A 23,640-nucleotide genomic window follows, 5' to 3' on the forward strand; every position below is an offset into this window, starting at 1 on the left:
ATAGCAGTCAAGTGACCTTTTAAAAATGCAAATCAGATCACGGTCACCACTTCATTTCTTAATATTACTAGGGGTTTTGCATTGCTCTTAAAGGACAACCCAAAGTCCTTACTATCACCTACAAGGTCCTACATGATTTGGCCCCTGCCTACTCCTCTGACCTTATGTAGTATTATCTTTTCCTCATTTACTACCCCTCACACACTTGTCTTTCTTGTGTTCCTTGAATACACCAGCCTTATTCCCACCCTCAGGCCTTTACACTTGCTATTTCCTCCTGTGGGATATTGTGACCCATCACAGGGCTCATTTTGGTCTTTCAGGTCTCAGCTCAAAGCTCACCTTTTCAGTGAGGCCTCTCCTGACCTTTCTATCCAAATAAGCATGCCTCCTTCCAGTCACTCTTAGCACTTACCCCTACCTGAAATCACATTGTTCATTTAACTGTTACCTACTTATTGTCTTTCTCCTTCTCTAGAATGTAAATTTCATGAGGGCTGCCCACTAAGGTATCTCCAGGGTCTAGTACAATGCATGTCACATAGTAGGTCCTCCAAAATATTTGTTGATTGAGCAAAAAAATGGATGAATGAATGAATATGGTAATAGCCTTCTGTGATGGAGGGGCAGCACCTGCCAAACTTACAGGCAGGTAGAAGAGTGAGCTACTGTGACTAAAGAAATGAAGAAGCTGGACTGGTAAGAACTGATGGAGGGAGACAGACAGGATGGAATGTAGGTTTGCCAGACTCCACTGTGAGCTCATAGAGTCTGGGAATCTCAGGGTCTACTAGACTGCCTGACTCTAGTCAACTCAGAATCAAATTCACTCTGGGCAAACCAAAGACAAAGGCTGCCCCAGCTTCCACTTTAAGTTTTCCTGTATTCAGAATGCCCATATGGGACACATAGGGGCATGTAAAGATTCTTGGCAGATGTATCTCCCTGCTCTGTTCAAATAGGTTTTCTTTTTCTCAAAGTTTCTTGGAATTTAGAAAAATTGTTAAGCAACGAAAGCAATGAATGGAGACAAATGACTCATTCACTATTACATCTGAAATCTAAAGTATATTAATTTTTTTTAAAGTATATTAATTTAATTGAGCTTACATTACAATGCAACAATTCTTATTTTGATAGCACATTTCATACTTTTATAAAAATCTAAAAATGCCAGACATAAAAGGAATTTTTAGAATGGTGAATACAAAGAACCAGGTTTCCATAATAAAGCCTACTGATACTTTAAAGAGAAAAATAAAGCACAAACAACCCTCTTCTATCTACCGCCCTTTTTTCTTTCTTTTTTTAAAAAAATATTTATTTATTTATTTATTTTGGCTGCATTGGGTCTCTGTTGCTGAGCGCGGGCTTCCTCTAGTTGCTGTGAGCGGGGGCTACCCTTTGTTGCGGTGTGCAGGCTTCTCATTGCGGTGGCTTATCTTATTGCAGAGCACGGGCTCTAGGTGCGTGGGCTTCAGTAGTTGTGGCATGTGGGCTCAGTAGTTGTGGCTCACAGGCTCTAGAGCACAGGCTCAGTAGTTGTGGTGCACGGGCCTAGTTGCTCCGTGGCATATGGGATCCTAACGGACCAGGGCTCAAACCCATGTCCCCTGCATTGGCAGGCAGATTCTTAACAACTGCACCACCAGGGAAGTCCCTCCCTCCCTTTTTAAAAGACTTCTTTTTAGATACGATTGTGCTTGGTTGTCACAGTCTTTAACTTTTATCTTTTCAGGTTCTCTTTCTCCACTGTTATCAATAAAAATACGAGCATGAAATGGGGGAAGTGTTTTTGTATACTCATCTTTGATCATATCAGAGAGGAAAGAATCGTGAACACCCACTGCTGACTGATTTTAAAAACTAAATCTTGATTTTAGTTTCTGCAGGGAAGGTGAATAACATGAATAAAGAGAACCTTATGCATGTTTCTTAAGCATCAAGGGCCTAAGTTTGGTTCTTTTATTTAAAACTTAACTCACCAAATAAAGCCAACAGCATCCTCTATTAGAAGAGCCCTGGAAAGGATACAAGTGAGCCCCTGTCCTGGTACCCCCCACACCCAAAAGAAGCTCCCAACCAGCCTCACTTATCACACTGTTTGAAGCTGTGTAAAAAGACAAAATGTAACAGTATAACAACCAGGGATTTAAATTACCTCCATCATATATAGCCTTAAAATGAAAACTATTCTGACTGTAGCTTGTCAACAAAGAATTTTTAAAAGCCATTGACATGGGACTTCCCTGGTGGTGCAGTGGTTAAGAATCCACTTGCCAATGCAGGAGACACGGGTTCAAGCCCTAGGTCCGGGAAGATCCCACATGGTGCGGAGCAACTAAGCCCATGAGCCACAACTACTCAGCCTGTGCTCTAGAGGCCGCAGGCCACAACTACTGAGCCTGTGCTCCTATAGCCCATGCTCCACAACCTACAACAAAGAGTAGCCCCCGCTCGCCACAACCAGAGAAGGCCCACACGCAGCAACGAAGACCCAATGCAGCCTAAATAAATAAATAAATAAGTAAATTTATCAAAAAAAAAAATTAAAAAGAAAAAAAAAGCCATTGACATTTCAGAGGCTAAGTGGGGCAAGGTTAAGAGCCTGGTTCTGGATCCTGGTAGATCTGGGTCCCAGCACTGCCATATTCCCAGTGTGACCCAAGCTTCTGTTTCTCACTTATAGAATGAGAAATACAATAATCCTAACTTCTTTAGGATTATTGAGAGGTTTGGATGACATGTGAAGCTCTTACCACGGAAACTGGCATGTACTAAAGACTTAGTAAATACAAGCTATTATTATTTTCAGTCACCATTAAAATAATTATAATTGTGTGAACAAATGAATTAATGAATGAGTTTTAAGTATACTTGACTTCACTTTGTTTTCTGTCCAACCTTAGACAAGTTATCAGTGATTCTCAACTCTGGCTGCACAGTAGAATCACCCAGGGAGATTTTTAAAAATGCTTAGTCCCGGGCTTCCCTGGTGGCGCAGTGGTTGAGAGTCCACCTGCCAATGCAGGGGACGTGGGTTCGTGCCCCAGTCCGGGAAGATCCCACATGCCGTGGAGCGGCTGGGCCTGTGAGCCATGGCCGCTGAGCCTGCGTGTCCGGAGCCTGTGCTCCGCAACGGGAGAGGCCGCAAGAGTGAGAGGCCGGCGTACCGAAAAAAAAAAAAAAAAAAAAAAGCTTAGTCCCTGCCTAAGAACAACTGAATCTGAGCCCCCGGGGTGGTGCCTGGGTATCATATTTTTAAAAAGCTCTTCAGGTGATTCTAAGGTGCAGACAGAGTTGTGAATTACTGTGCTACACAGAAATGAGGAAAATACCCTGGTGTTAGTTAAGCTAACAGACAAAACTGCCAGGATGGTAGGGCTTTACTGCTTTCCCCCAGCCATCTGAAAGGGAACGGAAAGGCAACCAGTGCCACTAGGCATCCAATTGCCTTTGACCCTGATGTGGTCCCACACTTAGGGTTTTATTTATTTATTTTTGGCTGCATTGGGTCTTCGTTGCTGTGCGCGGGCTTTCTCTAGTCGTGGCGAGTGGGGGCTACTCTTTGTTGCGGTGCGCGGGCTTCTCTTCCTTGCGGAGCAAAGGCTCTAGGCACGCGGGCTTCCGTAGTTGCAGCACGCGTACTCAGTAGTTGTGGCTCACGTGCTCTAGAGTGCAGGCTCAGTAGTTGTGGTGCATGGGCTTAGTTGCTCCGCGGCATCTGGGATCTTCCCCGACCCGTGTCCCCTGCATTGGCAGGCGGATTCTTAACCCACTGCACCACCAGGGAAGCCCACCACACCTAGGTTTGACCTGTCCCAGTCTGATCCCCTTTGTTGGCTTTCCCAGGCTAATCCAAGAGTCCCTTTGGTCTCTTCTATGGGTCTTATTGGGGGAGGGTGGCTCATCATTTCATGGCAACAAGAGGTAAATGTTTTCCAAACTTTCATTTCAAAGCTGCCAAGTCTGTTCTCATCTTCATTATTTTCGGATCTTTACTCATTTTGGTTCTTCCTTCCTCAAATGAGATAATAAACAGGAACGTGCTTTGTAAACTGTAAAGCTATTTACCAGCACATGAAGATAAATAATAATGAAGTCCTCATAATGTAGAGAATCTCTAAAATGATCTCTGATGGTTCATCTTTATTGACATTTTGACATTATTTTATGTTACTTTTCAGAATACTCTGGGAAGTCTTTTTTTTTTTTTTTTTTTTTTTTTTTTGGGAAGTCTTGCTGATTGACTTTTTCGGACTGTTTTTTCCTTAACTTTTTTTTTTTGCGGTACACGGGCCTCTCATTGTTGTGGCCTCTCCCGTTGCAGAGCACAGGCTCCGGACGCGCAGGCTCAGTGGCCATGTCTCACGGGCCCAGCCGCTCCGCGGCATGTGGGATCTTCCTGGACCGGGGCACAAACCCGTGTCCCCTGCATCGGCAGGCGGACTCTCAACCACTGCGCCACCAGGGGAGCCCTCCTTAACATTCTTGATGCACCTTAATCCTCATGATTATGTACACTATGTTCAGCAACCTGAAGTTGAAACCTGAAGTTTCAATCCAAATATCATCAATTGACATTAGTGACCAAGTCCTTGGCTTCAATGACACTTGGATTTCCTCCTATATATATGGCCACTCATTCTTTCTCCAAATATTTTTAAGCGCTTTTTTTTTTTTTGGCTGAGCCACGCATCATTTGGGATCTTAGTTCCCCGACCACGGATCGAACCTGTACCCCCTGCATTGGGAGCATGGAGTCTTAACCACTGGACCATCAGGGAAGTCCCTTAAAGTGCATTTTACCTTCCAGGCACTGTGCTAAATTTTTTTTTTTAATTTTTGGCTGTGTTGGGTCTTCGTTGCTGCGCGCAGGCTTTCTCTAGTTGCGGCGAGTAGGGGCTACTCTTGGTTGCAGTGTGTGGGCTTCTTATGGCAGTGGCTTCTCTTGTTGTGGAGCACGGGCTCTAGGCATGTGGGCTTCAGTAGTTATGGCACGCAGGCTCAGTAGTTGTGGCTCGTGGACTCTAGAATGCAGGCTCAGTAGTTGTGGTGCACGGGCTTAGCTGCTCCACGGCATGTGGGATCTTCCCGGGCTAGGGCTCGAACCCGTGTCTCCTGCTTTGGCAGGCGAATTCTTAACCACTGCGCCACCAGGGAAGTTCAGCACTGTGCTACATTATCAGAGCAGAGAAGTAAAAAAGTCAGACAAGATTCCTGTCCTCATGGAGTATATAGTCTAATAGAGGAGACAGAAAATAAACCATTAGACAAGACAATTCTAGAGAGGGATGAGTGCTATAAAGAATAGAAATGCAGTAACGTGGGTGGAGAGTGACTGGGGTGTGGGAGATGTGGTCAGGAAAGGTCTCTCTGACCAGGTGATGATGAAACACTGAATGTGTTAGGTGGTGACAAGTGCTAAGAAGTACAGCAGGGTAAAGAAATAAAATGGAGAGAGGCGGGAGGGGAAGTGGGTGCTAGTGTTATTTTACAAAGGGTAATTAGGGAAAGACTCTTGGATAAGGTGATATTTGAGCAGAGATCTGAACAAAGCCATGGAGTGAGCTAAGGAGCTATGGGGGAGAAGACCATTCCAAGTAGAGGAAACTGGAAACGCAAAGGCTCTGAGGAAGGAAAGTGCTTCCTTGTGTTATGGGAATGTCTGGGACTCCGGTGTGAGTTGGAGTGTAAGGATGGAGGGGAAAAGCCAAAGATGGGTCTGAGGTTGCTGGGTAAGACTACCACTCTTTTACTTAGAGTAAGATGGGAAGAACTGGAGGGTTTTGAACAGATGATAGGTTTTAAATGGCTCAGATGCTATGAGAAAAGAGCTTTAAAACGAATATGTATTCATTGTTAAAACGTAAATAGGATATTATATGCATTGCTTTACAATCTGCTTTTTTCCAAAGTGAATTTTATTTATTTAAAATGTTTTTTAAAGTCTTTATTGAATTTGTTACAATATTGCTTCTGTTTTATGTTTTAGTTTTTTGGCTCTGAGACATGTGGGATCTTAGCTCCCCAGCCAGGGATCTAACCCGCACCCCCTGAATTGGAAGGCGAAGTCTTAACCACTGGACTGCCAGGGAAGTCACCCAAAGTGAATTTAAAAAAACCCGAAATATTATCATCTTTATCTCTTTATGTCTGAAATCCTTTGTGGTGCCCATTCCCTCACAATCAAGTCTGAAGCCTTACAAAGCCTTCTCCAGTCTGGCCTCTCCCTACTTTACAGCTCTCAAATCACGGGACTTCTTTTCCTGTAGTGGGACTTGGGGCTTTCAAACTTGCTTGTCCCCTTGTCTAGAAATACTCTTTCCTTCCCTCCCTATCCACCTTGGCAATGGCTTTTCTATAGACTCCAGGTATTCTTTCTTTCATTCATTTAACAAATATTTATTGAGGGATCTATGTCCCTCAGGTCCTCTTCTAGAAATATATTCTAGGTACCAAGGATATAGCACTGAACAAAACAGACAAAAATTCTACCCCTCATGGGGCTTAAATTCTAGTGAGAGGAAGAGAGGAGAAAACAATAATTTAAAAAATATATGTGTAGATATATACTGTACAACTTTATATGTCAGATGGCGATCCACCCTAAGGAGAAAAATAAAGCAAAGAAGGAAGGATGGGATGCTGAGGGAAGGGAATGCAATTTTAGATAGGGTGGCCAGGAGGAAGCCTCACCAAGAAAGTGACAGCTGAGCAAAAGACCTGGGGGAGGTGAGGGAGTGAGTTAGGCAGCTATTTGGAGGAGAACATTCCAGGCAGAAAGCAAAGGCCCTAAGCCGAGAGCCTGTCTCTAAGTGTTCCAGAAATTGTAGAGGCCAGTGTGTCAGGTTTGTGGTGGGGCAGGTGAGCTCTGGAGGCCCTCATATGGACCTTGCCTTTTACTCTGAGTGAGATAGGAGCCACTGGAGGGTTTTGGGCAAAGTAGGAGTGACATGTTTGGACTTATTAAAAATTTTAACAGGATCACTCCAGCTGCTGAATTGAGACTAGACTGAGGGAGGCAAGGGCAGAAGTAGGAAGGCCAGTTAGGAGGCTCCTGTTAAATTCAAGCTAAGTGATGATAATAGCTTGACATAGGATGGTAACAATGGACATGGTAAAAAGTTGGTGGATTCTGAATATACATTGAAGAGAGAGGCACAGGATTTGCCAGGAATCAGGTATGAAATGTGTGAGAGAAATAAAATAGTCAAGGATGACTCCAAAGTTTGGCCTAAACAACTGCAAGAATGGAATTGCCGTTTATGAAATGAAGAAAACTGTGGGATCAATAGGTTTGGACAAAGGTATCAGGAAATCAATTTTGGACATATAGACATAAAGTGTGAGATGCCTAGATGCCTACTGGATATCCATACCAAGGTATCAAGTAGGGAGCTGAAAGCGGGAGTTTAGAATTCAGAGGGAAAGGTTCAGGTTGAGATATAAACCTACAGTTGACAGCATAGTTAAAGGCAAAAGACTGGATGAGATCACCGATGAGTTGATGGTAGTCAGAAAAAGAGGTCCAAGGATGGAGTCCTGGGACACTCTAACAGTAGTTCTTAAACTTTTTAACCTCAAGATCCTTTTACACTCTTAAAATTTTTTGAGGATCTTGAAGAGCTTTTGTTTAGGTGAATTTTATCTACCAATATTGACTGTACTATTACATTATCATAATAGATTTTTTTTAAAACATAGAAAGTCAAAGTTTATTTTGGTAGACTTGCTTTTATAGGTGTTGGTTTAAAGTATAAAATAGCATTTTTTGTTTGTTTGTTTGTTTTGCGGTACACAGGCCTCTCACTGTTGTGGCCTCTCCTGTTGTGGAGCACAGGCTCCGGACGCGCAGGCTCAGTGGCCATGGCTCACGGGCCCAGCTGCTCCGCGGCATGTGGGATCTTCCCAGACCGGGGCACGAACCCGCGTCCCCTGTATCGGCAGGTGGACTCTCAACCACTGCGCCACCAGGGAAGCCCTAAAATAGCATTTTTAAAAAGAAAAATAACAATGTTTTCTGAAACAAAAGAAAATTCAGGGGGAGAAGTGTCCTTGTTTTGCATTTTTGCAAATTTCTTTAATGTCTGGCTTAACACAAGGTAGCTGTATTCTTGTATCTGTTTCTGCATTCTGTGTGACGCCACATTATATATCATGTAACCTGTAAAACACTCTATTGTACACCATGAGATATTGGGAGTGAAAAAGGCAAATGATATTTTAGTATTACTATGAAAATAGTCTTTATCTTACAATCCCTTGGAAAGGTCTCAGGAGTCCTCAGATTGCACTTTGAGAACTATTTAGAGGTTGGGAAGATTTAGAAGGAATCATTAAAGAAGACTAAGAAGTTGCATCCAGGGAGGCTGAAGGAAAATCAGAAGAGCCTGGTGCCCTGGAGATCCAATGAAGACAGTATTTTAAGGGGGAGAGTGATCAAACACTGCTGATGGTACAAGTCAACTGTGGGCAGAGACTGATCACTGGATTTGGCGTCATGGAGGTTATTAGGGACCTTGATGAAAGCAGTTTTGGTGGAGAGGTGAATGTGAAACTCTGGCAGGAGTGGGTCACAGCATAAAGGTCACTGAACCCCAGACTAGGTTAATTTCCCCCTAAATCTACTTGTATCTCTTCCCTATCTTCACATTTGACCTTCTTTTTTTATAGTTTACCTGTTTTAATACCTGTCTCTTCCATTATATTTTAAATTTTGTGAGAACAGGGATCTCAGTTTTATTATCTCAGTTTTAAAGTCAGTTTTATTCACTACTGCTTCTCTAGCACATAGCAAGTACTTAGGACATAGTGAATGCTCAAGTTGCCCCTAGTAAGTTTTTCATGCTTTCTCAGGGGTCAGGAACTGACTCCCCATAACTTACAGGGCACACTGCAAGTCTCTCATATTTTTCTTCTGTCACCTGATCCTTCTTTTTCTCAAACAAATCCACTCTTTCATCTTTAGGGCCTCAGTCCGTTCGGGCTGCTATAAAAAAATACCACAGAATGAGTAGCTTATAAATGTCAGAAATTTATTTCTCACAGTTCTAGAGGCTGGAAAGTCCAAGATCAAGGCACCAGCATCATCATGTTCTAGTGAGAGGTCTCTTCCTGGTTCATAGAGCCTTCTTGCTCTGTCCTCACATGACAGAAGGGGCAAGGGATACCTCTGGGGCCTCCTCATTAAGGGCACAGATCCCATTCATGGGGGCTCTGCCCTCGTGACCTAATCACCTCCCAAAGGCCCCATCTCCTAATACCATCACCTAGGGCATTAGGTTTTCAACATATAAATTTTGGGGGACACAAACATTCAGTCTATAGCAGGGCCCCACGCTTAGAAAGGTCCCATGCTTGGTTTAATGCTCCAATGTTGCTGTCTTGAAATTTTTAGTAATTTTTGAACACGGGGCCTTGCAAACTAAGTAAATGGTACTTGAGTGAAGTGATGAATATACTAAGTTATGGAGCATAATCCTTTAACTCTGTCTCTTGTTAGTTCAAATATTTATTGACTGAATATTATGTTCTAAGGTAGCTAAGTGTAGTGGGGGGAAGCCATAGCCACCCCAGGCAGGGGATGCCATAGGAGCAAAGGCTCTGAAGCTAGAAACAGAATGGGGTGTGGTTGGAAGAGAATGGCCTCATTAAGGTATGTCTTTTGAAGGTTATTCTCTCCCTTCATGGTCCTATTTCCTTTTGTCAGCAACTCTTAACTAGCACAAATCCATAGTGCTTTGAATTACAGTGGGCACATTCACCCACAGACATTAACTAGGCACTGCCTAGGGGATAAGCCTTGTGCTGGGTGCTGTAGGGGATATAGCTCCTGTCTTGCAGGAGTTTGCATTTCCTGGGAAAGGGAGATATAAGTAGTAAAGGGTAAACATGTTGAAGGCAAGTCTCCCTAGCACCCTGTTCAGTGCTCAGCACCAAACAAGCAGTGGATACTGTCTTGCATTATTTTAGATTTATAGATCAATACTGAAATCAACCTCGTTCATCATCCCATGATGAAGATAAAATGTCATTAGGGTTTTCTATGCCAGGATGATAGTGAATATGTATTTGGTTTGTTTTTTGTTTTGTAGTTTTTTGGGGGAACATTCATCAGGAAGATAAGGAAGAGTGGGAATAAAATTCCGTAAATGGCCAGAAGGATAGGAATAGACGCCAGGTCCTTCAAATTTGTGTGTATGTGTGTGTGTGTGTGTGTGTGTGTGTGTGTGTGTGGCAATCTCAGGAGGGGACACTGATGTGAGAAGCCTCTTGTGGGCAATCTCAGGAGGGGACACTGATGTGAGAAGCCTCTTGTCCTCCATCAGGAGAGCTCTCGGTTTCCCCATCTGTCAAGTGACAGATGAGTTAGGTGACTTCTAGAAGGGCTTCCATTGCACATTATGAGTTCCCTAGAGTCGGATTCTACTTCCACTTCGCCTCAAGCTTTGAGGCCTCAGTTTCTCCTTCCGTAAAACCAGTGGGTGGACCTAGAGCACTTTTCCGGAAGCCTGTTACTCCGAACACCTGTGGCACTCTTCAGAGGAGAGAGCCCAGGACGCTGCATCGCCTCACCCGGTCCCTGGGGCACCAGCGGGGGGTGGGGCTTCAGCAGGCCGCGCCCGGAGACTCACCTGTGCGCGGAGCGGTGACTCACCTGCCCTCCCCCGCTCGCGGGCTGTTCCAGGAGTCAGCGCTCCTCCTTCCTCTGGGGGGGGGGGGTCACTCCCATCCCTAGATCACTAGGGGCCTGGAATTAAGTAACTCAGGGGTGAGGGGCGGAGAGCAAGAGGTCCTGTTGGGGGTCCAGGCCTGGCACCGCCAGGCTCTTTGGTCGAGGGCTGTCTCCAAATCGAGGACCGGGAAAGCTGGGCTGCAGCGGGAGGCGCCGGGAAGAGCGCGCCGGAGGGAGGTGCTGGGAAGGGCGGGCGGGGCCGGGGGCGCCGGGCGGCCCATTTCCTCCTCGGAGCCGGACAGGCGGAGACAAAGCGGCGGCACTCGGCTTCGGGCTTCGGGAATCTTCCTGCACTCGCCGAGCTCGCCGCAGGTAATTGTCTTCGTGCGGGTGCGGGCTCCCCAGCCGGGCCGAGGGGCTTCTCGGGTGGGCGGGCCGGGCGCGGTCACCTCCACGACCCCGCCCGGAATCGGGCTCCGGGCGGGCGCTGGTGCGGCCTCCGGCCCTCTTCTCCGGCGGCGCCCCGGGCCTGGGCCCTGGCCGGGCGGGGCCGGCGTTTCCTGGCGCTCGGGAAGTTGAGGGGCCGCGGCGGCTGGAGCAGAGCGAGCCGCCGGCCCCGCGCCGCCGCGGCGCTTCCTCACTTGAAAGTTTCTCCCGGTTTCTAAACTTTGTTCAAGTGGGCTTGGTGCGCGCGCCAGGCCCGCGCTGGGCCCCCTCGGCTGCCTTCCTTGTAGGGAAGAGTCGGCGCGTTGTTCCAGGTGCGGGCGGGTCCGGGAGTTGGGTTTTCCATTGAAGTACGTGTGGTTTGTGGTTTCTGTGGTCGCGCCCCCGCCCCTGCCCCCGAAACTTCCTGGTCAGGTGGACAGGACGTTTGCTGGGCCCGCAGACCCGCATTCCCGGCCCGAGCGTATGTGAAAGTTTTGAGTGGCCCTTTTCTCTGACACAGTCTGGCTGGGAAGGGCAGCCACGCCCGTGTGGACTTCTGGCGTGCACCGTGTTAACCTTTGTTGTGAAATTACTCAGACTTCTTGTGCTGGTTAATTGGACGCACTTAACACTGATTAGTACTAGTTTTCACGAATGTCCTTGGAACGTTTTTTTTGTTGTTGTTGACTTTTAAAGGAGTGTGCGCGTGCGAAGCGCTTGTTGGAAAAAATGTTGACTGAATGCCTAACCTTGGCTTGGCAGGAATGGCTTCCCAATAATGCAGGCGGCAGTTGGCTCAGACCCAGGACTGACAACCTCTTATGTACTCCCGCGTCTTTGTAACATTTTTTTGGTGTGTTTGTTTTGTACAAAACTTAGGATAATTTAGAAAAGAGTAAGATATGTTAAGTCTCCAACTAAATTAAGGGCATTTCATGTTTATGATGAAGGAAATGATTACACCACTGTATTGTTGCAACAGGAAAGGCATTTCGATGAGGATATTTTGTGTAGCAGTGATTCTTAAAGACTGTACAGCTGTATGTTACTTTGGGAAAGTATGAATTTATAAATCAAATTAAGATGTGTTATTTTATTTTACAAGAGGGAGGGGTTGAGAAATTATCCATAGCCTCTGCGCAATTATTTACCCTTTTTGACTTTTACCAAATTAAAAAATAATTTATCCACTTTCTTAAGGGACCACAGTTGATTAAGAAATGGTCTCTGCCCCCAAGAGCTCACAGTTGTAATAAGGAGGAGAGACACACACCCCAGGTGTAGTACGAGGCTGATGGCGTTCAGTACCATAACACTACTGTTGAGAAACTTGTGCATGGGTCAGTCTTACATAATAATAATGATAAAAACTGGTGGAGATGTGGAGTGGGGGCTAATGCTTCCAGGAGGGGATGGCATTTGAACTGGATGAAACAGGAGTAGGGTTTGGTTGGGAGGAAGCATAAAAGGGCAAAGGAGTTTGTGGAATTGTGATGTAAATCTCTCCTGGTTTTCCTTATAGTTTTGGCTCTTGTTTCTCAGTCTTTTTGTTGTTTTTGTTCAGTACACTCATATCCAGGATTCTGTCCAGCATATCTCAGTCTTTCACACCATTGATGTGGTATCACCCTCCTTCCATCAGTAACATCTCATTCCTATGGTGACTTAAGAGATCAGGGGTCCCCTCTCCCTCCAAGTTGAGAAGCAGTTCTCTGTGCAGTCTCCCTGCCATCAAACTTATGCTAAAGTCCGATACTTGTGCTAAAGTGGAAGCTTCTATTTTGAGTACAGATGTTTCACCTCATCCACATGGTCACCTGTGCACTGGAGAGCTGCTTGGGTGCCCCCAGGGGCATCTCAAACTCAAGAGGACCGGACTTCCCTGGTGGCGCAATGGTTAAGAATCCACCTGCCAGTGCAGGGGACATGGGTTTTGAGCCCTGATCCGGGAAGATCCCACATGCTGCGGAGCTGCTAAGCCCGTGCTCCGCAACTACTGAGCCCATGTGCCACAACTACTGAAGCCTGTGTGCCTAGGGCCTGTGCTCCGCAACAAGAGAAGCCACTGCAATGAGAAGCCGGCACACCGCAATGAGCCGCAATTAGAGAAAGCTCACACGCAGCAAGGAAGACCCAACGCAGACAAAAAGAAAACAAAACCAAAAAAACTCAAGAGGACCAAAATGAGAAACCTTTTTCTTCTTTAGACCTAAACCAGATGTAGAGATAGGCAGTAACTGGCAGAGTCCTGGGATTTCTTTGAGAAAGTAGCAGTAGTGTGAGACGTGACAGACAGACCTGGTTGTTGGAGGTAGTGGTTTGTGTGCTGATGAAGATCTAGACAGAGGGAACAGGATATTCTGCTTGTGTAAATAAGGGTCATGAGACAGGAGAGAACTCCATGTGTTTAGAGACCTAAGAGAAGACTTGTGTAGCTTGAATACTTTTAGGATGGGGAGAAGGCCTTAACATGAGATTGCCAGGAAACTCCAGGTCACATGTTTGGATTTTCTTCTAAGAGCTGTAAGAAGCCATTGTAAGAAGTTCCATGATCTGATTTCCTTTTTAATTGCTCCTGCTAGTGCTTGCAAGGCTTGTATATGTGTACAAGTGGAAGTAGGGAGTTGAGCTAGGAAGATGGTGGGAGTGAAGGTGGTGGGATAAAGTATTTTGGAGATATGAGATAGGCCTTACATATAAATTGGATGTAGGGGCCTAGGATTATCTGTTACTGTTGTTTTGTTGTTTGCTCAGTCACGCACCTTGTTCTCCCCCACTCCCCCAGTATGCATTCCATCACTTTTTTTTTTTTTTTTTTCCCATCACTTTTATAATGAGCTCTTAGTCCTATCACAAGACTCAAGCTAACACTTTCCTTTCTGGTAGCAAACTTCTTCCCACTAGCTGGTATACTCCACTGTACTGTACCTTGTTATTGATATCCCTGTTTGCCTTTGCCGCTAGAAAGTGAGCCTTAGCCTTCGGCATGGTACCTGGCCTGGAGATTAAAGAAAAAATTAGATGCACGTTGAATGAAGGAGGAAGGAGTCTTTTCTGTCTGGAGTCTGGCTTGTGGTTGGAACTATGACAGATGAAGCAACAGTCAGATTATGGAGGGCCTTGATGACCAAGTTGCTGTTATGGGCAAATTGAGAACCATCCTCATTCCATTCTTATTCCTTTCCACCCAGATCTAATCAGATGAAATCCTTTACATCTGATCTTCCTCTTACATAAATTCCTGTTTTCCCTTCTCTCTGCTTCCACTCTAGTTTAGATCATCTCCTTATCTTTGAACTATCAAAACTACTTGTAGTTCTCTGGATAAATTGTTCTATTGTTTGCTTTGGTGCCTTTTTCATATTTTTTCCTTTGCCTGGAGCACTGTTTTTCTCATCCATCTGACAAACTTGTTTATTCTTTAAAACTCACCTTAGATGTTAGTGCCTCTGGGTTTTCTTTTGGATCTCAGTGCTTCTTGGGTACCTTGTACATATTCTGTGGTTGCATCTTTCATGTCATTTGGTAAATATTTTTATGGATTACTTCCTCTCAGCTGGGGGTTTCTTAGAAGTTGGGCCTTAGCCTTTATTTTTAATAAAACTTTAAAAAATTAAAGTATAACGTACATGTAGAAAAGTATTCAAATTATAGCAGTACCTGTCTAATGAATTATTTGAGTGAACACCACCCATAGACACAATCCAGATCAAGAAACAGAAAATTACCAGTACTCCAGAAATCTCTTTGCAGTCACTACCCACCCCTCCTCTCCCTTCAGTTTTTATAATCTGAGAATTTGGAACACTGTTGTTGCTCTGTAAGTGTTTGCTGAAGTTAGTTGAATTTCTTACTATCTTCCCCTCCACCATTCAGTCTTTTACACATAAGCAGTACTCATTCTTCTTTTGGGAAATGTACTGCTGTCTTGTTGCACTAGTCAGAATCTTAGATGGGCATTTAGCACCTTCTAAGTCCTGGCCCTAACTTATTTTTCAGCCTTATTTTCTATTGTGAATTGTTGCTACATGTCTCTGCCTCTGCCAGGCATTTGTTGTGGAATACTCCATCCTTCTCTGACACAAATGCTATCCATCCGAAGGCTGGTTGATATGGTTTTTCTATTGAGACATTGATCATCGTTGCTGAAAGTGATCTTTAACTTACCTGAAATTCTAAAATTTGCACCTGATTATGACATTCTTATTAGTTTTTAAAATAAAATATACATAACAAAACTTACCATTTAAATTATCTTTATGTGTACACTTCAGTGGCATTAAGTACATTCACAATGCTGTGTAACCACTACCGCTGTCCATATCCAGAAAAATTTTTCATTGTCCTAAACTGAAACTCCATATCCATTAAACAATAACTCTCCATTTCCTCTCCCCCCAGCCCGAGGGCAACCACCATTGTACTTTCTGTCACTTTGAATTATTAACTTAACTGTGTTAAGTACCTGGCTTATTTTACTTAGCATAATACCTTCAGGGTTCACCCATGTTGTAGCATGTGTCAGAATTTCCTTCCTTTTTAAGGTTGAGTAACATTCCATTATCCATTCATCTATTGATGAACACTTGGGTTGCCTCCATATTTTGGCCATTGTGGATAATGCTGCTGTGAACATCGGTGTGCAACTATGTGTTTGTGTCACTGCTTTCAGCTCTTTTGGGTATATACCCAGAAGTGGAATTTCTAGGTCATTTGGTATGGTAATTCTACGCTTAAATTTTTGAGGAACTGCCATACTGTTTTCCACAGTAGCTATGTTACTTTACATTCCTAACAGCAATGTGTAAGTGTTCCATGTTCTTCACATTTTCACCAACGCTTGTTATTTTCTGTTTTTTAATTAAATTTATTTACTTTTTAATAATAGTCATCCTGATGGATGTGAGTTGATGTTTCATTGTGGTTTTGATTTGCATTTCTCTAATGTTTAGTGTTGTTGAGCATTTTTCATGTGATTATTGGCCATTTGTATATTTTCTTTCAAGAAATCTCTATTCACGTCCTTTGGCCGTTTTAATTGTTTGGGGTTTTTTGTTGTTGAGTTATAGAGTTCTTTGTATATTCTGGCTGTTAATCACTTATTAGATGGAGGACTTGCAATATTTTCTCTCAGTTTTACCCTGTTGATATGTCCTTTGATGTTAAAAAGCTTTAAATTTTGATCAAGTCCCATTTATTTGTTTTTTCTTTTGTTGCTAATGCTTTTGGTATCTTCTAAGAAGTCATTGCCAAATCCAGTGTCATAGAGCTTTTCCCTGTGTGTCTCTCCCCACCCCCGCCCCAGCTGAGCTGTCTACTTTGAGGGCAGGAAGTAAAGTTTTTATTGTAGCTAACTTCTGGAAAGAATTTTTTTAAAATGTAGTTCTTAAAATGTCATAGCAAACAATAATTGTATGGTAGGGGGTTTCCTGCTATTGCTAATTTGTCATTGATTATGTGTCTATTATCTGATGATTTATGATGTTAACCTGCTTTTAGGGGTTTTTAATCTTATGAGTCTCAGTTGGAGAGTTTGAACTTTGTCATCTATGTAATGACTAAGATGACTTATAAAGGATATTTATTTTAATGTCTAACATGATAGAATGCTAATTTATTCTTTTAGTTATGGACTGCTGGACAGGACATGTTCTGGTTCATATTAAGTTGTCTTATCAGTAAAACCAGTGCACTAGTTCAGTTATTTACATAGCACTGAGTTGCTGATTTACTTTTGTAAAGACTCTTGTGGACCATAAATTCTTTTGTTACATGCTGAGCTCCTTCAAGGCAATTACATTCTTTTGTATCTTTTAGTCTTTTGTGATACCTGACTCATATCTAATATGAGTAGATATGCTATATATAGGATTGTGCCAGATTGATATGGGGGTGGAGGCAGCATGGCTTTACATCCAGTTTATTTAAGTTTTTAAAAAAAATAAAACCACTGAGACTTCCCTGGCGGTCCAGTGGTTAAGACTCCGCACTTCCAATGCAGGGGGCGAGAGTTTGATCCCTGACGAGGGAATAAGATCCCATGTGCTGCGCGGCATGGCTGAAAGATTAAAAACAATAACAAAAAAAGTCAACAACTTTATAAAAAAAAATTCATATTTATATCACCTAGAGATAAACACTGTTAACATTTTGGTGTACATCCTGTGATATTTTTTTCTAGGTATTGACTGTATAACTTTTATAAAAACTAGATTTTACTTTATTTGCTCTTTTGTAATCTGCCGTCCATTTATCATACTTGAACATTTCCCCTATTAATAGCATTAAGATTAACCTTTATGTACCACTAAGAAAATAAACACTGCCAAATAAACTAGAAAATGCCATCAATTGTAAGACACATCCAAATTTTAGAGACTTAAAGATGTGAAATATGTATGCTTTAGAATTGATGAATATGGCTAATCTCACAGCGTTAACATAGCATATTAATGATCCCCTACTGTTCCAATATAGCTTCTTTAATCAGTCCTCTGTTGGACATTTCATTTGCTTCCAGAGCTGCTTTAATTTGTAGCTGAATCTTTTGCCTGTCCTTACTTCTTAAGGGAAACTTCTTAGAAGTGGAATTCCTGGGGGAAAAGATTTGCTACTCTTAAAATAATGTTTTTAAATTGGGGTTAAATATATATAACATAAAATTTACCATTTTCACTATTTTTAAGCCTTAAGTGCATTTACAATGTTGTGCAACCATCATCACCATCCATTTTATTTTATTTTATTTTTTTATTTTTTATTTTTTTCATCACCATCCATTTTAGAACTTTTCCATCATTCTAAACAGGAACTCTACTCATTTAACAGTAACTCCCCATCCTGCCCTCTCCCCAGCCCCTGGTAACCTCTTATCTACTTTTTTTCTTTATGAATTTGCCTAGTCTAGGTACCTCATATAAGTGGAATCATATATTTGTCCTATTGTGTCTGGCTTATTTCACGTAACCTTTGAGGTTCATCTATGTTGTAGCATGTGTCAGAATTTTCTTCCCTTCCTTTTTTTTCTTAAGTTAAAAAATTGTAAAGTACACATAACATAAAATTTACCAACATAACCATTTTTAAATGTATAGTTCAGTGGTATTAAGTACATTCATATTGTGCAGTCATCACCACCATTTATCTCCAGAAGTCTTTTAATGTTGTAAAATTAAAACTATACCCATTAAACTTCAAGTCCCCATTACCCCCTTACCCCAGCTCCTGGCAACCACCTTTCTTTCTGTCTCTTTGACTACTCTAGGTAACTCATATAAGTGGAATCTTAATCTTTTTGTGACTAGCTTATGTTACTTAGCATAATGTCCTCAGGGTCCATCCATGTTGTGGCATATATCAGAATTTCCTTCCCTTTTTAAGGCTGAATAATATTTTATGTATATCCCAGTTTGCTTATCCATTCATTTGCTAATAAGCATTTGGATAGTTCTGCTGTGAATAGTACTGCTATGAACATGGGTATACAAATATCTCTTCGAGACACTGTTTTTAGTTCTTTTGGATATATACCCAGAAGTGGGATTGCGGGATTATATGGTAAGTTTATGTTTAACTTTTTGAGAAACTGCCATACTGTTTTCCACAGTGGCTGTACCATTTTGCATTCCAACCAGCAGGGCACAAGGGTTCTGATTTTTCCACATCCTTACCAACGCTTGTTATTTTCTTTTTTTTTCTTTTTTTTTTTTGATAGTAGCCATCTTAATGAATGTGAGATGGTATCTCATTATAGTTTTGATGTGCATTCCCCAAATGATTAGTGATATTGAGTATCTTTTCATGGGTTTATTGGCCATTTGTATATCTCTAGAGAAATGTCTATTCAAGTGTTTTGCACATCATTGAGTTGTTTTTTTTTTTGGTTGAGTTTTAGTTTTCTATACTGGATACTAATCTCTTTTCACATATATGTTTTGCAGTTATTTTCTTCTGTTGTCTGGATTGCCTTTTCACTCTGTTCATAATGTCCTTTGGTACACACAGGTTTTTATTTTGAGGAAGTTTATCTCTTTTTTTCTTTTGTTACCTGTGCGTTTGGTGTCATATCCAAGAAATCATTACTAAGCATGTCATGAAACTTTTGCCCTGTGATTTTTTAAAAATTTATTTATTTATTTTTGGCTGCGTTGGGTCTTCGTTGCTGCACGTGGGCTTTCTCTAGTTGTGGCGAGTGGGGGCTACTCTTCGTTGTGGTGTGTGGGCTTCTCATTGCGGTGGCTTCTCTTGTTGCGGAGAACCGGCTCTAGGCAAGTGGGCTTCGGTAGTTGTGACACGCGGACTCAGTAGTTATGGCTTGCGGGCTCTAGAGCACAGGCTCAGTAGTTGTGGCACACGGGTTTAGTTGCTCCACAGCATGTGGGATCTTCCTGGACCAGGGATCGAACCCGTGTCCCCTGCATTGGCAGGTGGATTCTTAACCACTGTGCCACCAGGGAAGTCCCCCTGTGATTTTTGTTTTTCTAAGAGTTTTATAGTTTTAGCTCTTACGTTTAGATGTTTGATCCATTTTGAGTTAATTATTATATATGATATTAGGTAAGAGTCCACGTTCATTGTTTTACATGTGGATATCTAGTTTTCTCAGCCCCACTTATTGAAAAGACTGTCCTTTCCTCATTGAGTGGTTTTGACACCTTGTCGAAAATCATTTGACCATGAGAGGGTTTGTTTCTGGGTTCTCTATTTTGTTCTATTGATCTCTGTGTCTGTCTTTATGCCAGTACCACACTGTTTTGATTACTGTAGCTTTGCAGTAATTTGATGCCAAATTTGCTCTTGAAGTGAATAATCTTTTGTACAGTTAGGGTCTATGGTTTAGTTGTATGTGTGTGCTGTTGTGAAAATAAAATAAATTCTTTAAACTGTTCTATCTCTTTATTATGGAGGTGATTGCATAACTGAGTTTGTCACAAGTCATAGGATAGAATACTAGAGTGAATTTTACTGCATATAAAAAGTGAAAAAATAAACAGGTAAAAATAAATTCATTCAAAAAATATGTATTTTGCAAGTTTGACCTTCTGTATAGAGATAAACAAATAGTGAAAAACATGAAATCAGTTATCCTTTCTGCTTTCCCAGCCCAAATCATTTTTTCCTCTTGAGGGACTGTGAAGCCACACACTTAGAAGTCTTAAAGCTTGAATTTTGGTTATACCTTATGTATTGGAGGATTTGTCTTATTAGTACCTTCTGTTTTCTCTTAAGAAAAAAAGTTACATCAGGCATTGTAGAGAGTCTCACAGAGCAACATTTCCTATATATATTCTGGATACTAATCTCTCACCTAGGCCGGACAGTGGCACCTGTCTGGCCTAGGTGCCACTGTGCTTGCTTCCAGACATTGAGGGTGGTATTTGTTGCTTGTGCAGTGTGGTGGTCAGCTCAGCCCCCCATGTTGTGGGCCTGGGCTGAATGGGCCGAACTGTGTAGGGAGGTGAACAGTCTGGCTTTACTTGCCCTGTCTCATGCTGTTTTGTTCACTTGCAAGAGCACTATACTAAATTTATCCATTATTGAAAGTTCAGAGTGTGCAGAAATAACTGTGCTTCAAAATAAAACTTCAGCATTGCCCTTTCTCTTTTGGAGCCTCTAAATGTTCATTATTTTCCCCCCTTTTTTTTTTTTTTATAACTATCAAACTTTCTCTGTGTGCAAGCATACCCCCAACTCCATTTCTAATGGAGCTTGAAATTACCATGCATTTCTATTTACTTGTTGATGGGCTGTCATCTATCAAACCCCCTTTTGATTGGGATTTAATTTGTGCTTTTTCACTGGCTGCAAGTTTGGAGCAATGCATATAAGGTAAATACAGTTTGCAAGGCAACTTTGAGTGTCATTCTAAATATTTGTAACAAAGATTTGATCATTTGGAACAAGTATTGTGTGAGTAGTGTGATTAGATTTTTAAAATTTCTTGTCATCTGTTCAGTGGTCCCCTTGTAGTAAAAGAAGAGAGGGAATTTTATTGTGGAAGTTGTAATTTTCATCTGTAAGAATTTTTTTTTGCATTTTTAAAATATTCTTTTCCATTATGGTTTATCACAGGATATTGAATATATTTCCCTGTGCTATACCTTAGGACCTTGTTGTTTATCCATTCTAAATGTAATAGTTTGCATCTACGAACCCCAGACTCCCAGTCCATCCCTCTCCCTCCTCACCTTCCCCTGGGCAACCACAAGTTTGTTCTCTATGTCTGTGATTCTGTTTCTGTTTTGTAGGTAGGTTCATTTGTGCTATATTTTAGATTCCACACATAAGTGATATATGGTATTTGTCTTTCTCTTTCTGACTTACTTCGCTTAGTATCATTATCTCTGGTCCATCCATGTTGCTGCAAATGGCATTATTTCATTCTTTTTTGTGGCTGAGTAGTATGCCATTGTATATGTGTACCACATTTTTTTTTTTTTTGGGGGGGGGACAAAACTGCGAAACTTTACTGAGAGAATTTTAACAGTCACATTTCCAACACAAGAACGGCCTGCAGGGGCTTCCCGGGTGGCGCAGTGGTTGAGAGTCTGCTTGCCGATGCAGGGGACACGGGTTCGTGCTCCGGTCCGGGAGAATCCCACATGCCACGGAGCGGCTGGTCCCGTGAGCCATGGCCGCTGAGCCTGTGTGTCCGGAGCCTGTGCTCCGTGACGGGAGAGGCCACAACGGTGAGAGGCCCGCGTACTGAGAAAAAAAAAAAAAAAAAGAACGGCCTGCATGGTTATAGTTTGCCTTCATTTAAACCTGTGATTGCCCTTCACCTGTAAGATAACATAACATTTGGGAATATTAGTTAGAACTTTATTTAGATGACACTAAAAGAATACAGAGGACACTACAGTCTTAGTTTTATAAAATGGACTAAAACCAGAACCCTAAGGGTGACCCTTGGCTTATATACAGTTAAACCTCTGTAGAGACTTTGAAGGTAGACTTTCAGGCACATTAACAATATTTGCTCAACACACCACTCTTTCTAGTGGTGCAGAGAAACAAAGAGACTGTTCAAATTCAGAACTGATTAAACCCAATGCTTCCATTCAGAGATAGTTTTTTTTTTTTTTTTTAACATCATCTTTGGAGTATAATTGCTTTACAGTGGTGTGTTAGTTTCTGCTGTATAACAAAGTGAATCAGTTATACATATACATATGTTCCCATATCTCTTCCCTCTTGCGTCTCCCTCCCTCCCACCCTCCCTATCCCACCCCTCTAGGTGGTCACAAAGCACTGAGCTGATCTCCCTGTGCTATGCGGCTGCTTCCCACTAGCTATCTGTTTTACATTTGGTAGTGTATATATGTCCATGCCACTCTCACTTTGTCACAGCTTACCCTTCCCCCTCCCCATATCCTCAAGCCCATTCTCTAGTAGGTCTGTGTCTTTATTCCCATCTTGCCCCTAGGTTCTTCATGAACTTTTTTTTTTTCTTAGATTCCATATACATGTGTTAGCATACGATATTTGTTTTTCTCTTTCTGACTTACTTCACTCTGTATGACAGACTCTAGGTCCATCCACCTCACTACAAATAACTCAGTTTAGTTTCCTTTTATGGCTGAGTATGTACCACATCTTTATCCATTTACCTGTTGATGGACATTTAGGTTGTTGCCATGTTTTGGCTATTGTAAACAGTGCTGCTATGAACATAGGGATGCATGTATCTTTTTTTAAAAATCTTTTTGGCCACTCCATGTGGCATGTGGGATCTTAGTTCCCAGACCAGGGATGGAACCTGCACCACCTGCATTGGCAGTGCGGAGTCTTAACCACTGAACCGCCAGGGAAGTCCCTATCTTTTTGAATTATAGTTTTATCTGGGTATACTCCCAGGAGTGGGATTGCTGGATCATATGGTAATTTTATTTTTAGTTTTCTGAGGAGCCTCCATACTGTTTTCCGTAGTGCTGTACCAACTTACATTCCCACCATCATCTGTAAGAATTAAAAAAAAAAAGACTTTGAGGGCTTTACAGAAGAAAAAATTTATCATTTGCATTTAATTTTTGTGATGAAGTAATTTAATCCAATTTAATCTTAGTGTTAGATAACTGATGTAATTCCTTAATTGCTAATTCAAAGGGTAGTTCTTTTCTGGATTATTTCATTTTGGCTATTCCATTTCATTATACTGAGCTGTGGATTTCCTTCTTTTTCTTGTTCTGAGATTTCATTATTAAATACTGTCATAAGTAAGTGGCTCATCAGTTGTATTTTGAAAATGTTTTATTGCTATGTTTTATTTTATTTTGTTAGTATTAGACATTATGATTTGAAGAGTGTGTTGAAAGCCTGGTTAATTATCAGATTACATGTACTGGTTTATTAGGTTAGACTGCAGACTGTTCTTGAAACTGAAAGTGCTATGATAACTCAGAAAACGCATTCACTGTGGCTCATTTCAAGTTACACGAAGGATAGGAGCCTTTGCTAATAGTCCATTTGCCCTGTGCAACTCTGATACGTGCTTTGTTTCCAAGCAAAGATGCATTGTTACTATTCTCTCATGGTAT

At 42.1% G+C, this 23,640-nt stretch overlaps 1 protein-coding gene and 1 pseudogene across 2 annotated transcripts in view; one reads left to right on the forward strand and one right to left on the reverse strand.

Moving 5' to 3' along the window:
• Positions 1-4,203: 4,203 nt before the first annotated feature.
• LOC149749649 (uncharacterized) lies at positions 4,204-11,913 on the reverse strand (annotated as a pseudogene). The gene is made up of 2 exons (XR_016392478.1): positions 10,638-11,913; positions 4,204-5,242 (listed from the first exon to the last, which is right to left on the reverse strand). The product of XR_016392478.1 is annotated as an uncharacterized LOC149749649 (transcript).
• The window catches only part of CTNNA1 (catenin alpha 1), a 172,970-nt gene continuing 160,271 nt past the window's right edge, over positions 10,942-23,640 (forward strand). The window contains exon 1 of the mRNA XM_022588907.3: positions 10,942-11,050. The gene's annotated coding sequence lies outside the window, so the exon portion shown is untranslated. The remainder of the gene's footprint in view (positions 11,051-23,640) is intronic.

This window comes from Delphinapterus leucas, chromosome 3 (assembly GCF_059928025.1).
Source record: "Delphinapterus leucas isolate spDelLeu-1000000601 "Yukka" chromosome 3, BTC_Dleu_Yukka2, whole genome shotgun sequence".
Classification (NCBI taxonomy): Eukaryota; Metazoa; Chordata; class Mammalia; order Artiodactyla; family Monodontidae; genus Delphinapterus; species Delphinapterus leucas.